Consider the following 458-nt stretch of genomic DNA (forward strand, 5'->3'; position numbering starts at 1 on the left):
TGTTTATATATATGTTCCAAGAGCTTTTGCGTTCTGCAGGTGTTTTGTTCCCAGGGCGTTTGTGTATTGTGAAACGCCACCTATCGCCTCCGTAGAGTTTGCGTCTGTGTACGCCTTTAGAGCAAAATCACAATACACTGTGGAGTCGAACTGTGTGTTACGTTTAATCATTTACATATTCTTTATTACTTTGCAATTTCTGTTCTATTATTTCATCATTTTCTTACTGCTTATTACAAGAAATACGAAGAAGGCAGTTGAATTCAAAACAACCATAATTCAACCTTTGCACTGCATAGACGCGACACAAGCACAAACGGAGCGACAGAGAAGAGGTTCATTTCCTTGAGCTCAAGAACGGCTTCTGTTCAGTGTTCTGCTCGCCTACTTGTCACCACCAGCATGCAAGGTCAGGGCCGCACCAGCTACGTCTGCCAGGATGTCTACGAGGTGCTGCT

At 43.4% G+C, this 458-nt stretch overlaps 1 protein-coding gene across 4 annotated transcripts in view; it reads right to left on the bottom strand.

Annotated features, from left to right (window-relative positions):
* LOC119592048 (cysteine-rich secretory protein 2-like) overlaps window positions 1-458 on the bottom strand; it is a gene marked incomplete at its 3' end in the record, with an annotated part of 63544 nt that overhangs the window by 11005 nt on the left and 52081 nt on the right.

Source organism: Penaeus monodon, chromosome 29, assembly GCF_015228065.2.
Source record: "Penaeus monodon isolate SGIC_2016 chromosome 29, NSTDA_Pmon_1, whole genome shotgun sequence".
NCBI lineage: Eukaryota > Metazoa > Arthropoda > Malacostraca > Decapoda > Penaeidae > Penaeus > Penaeus monodon.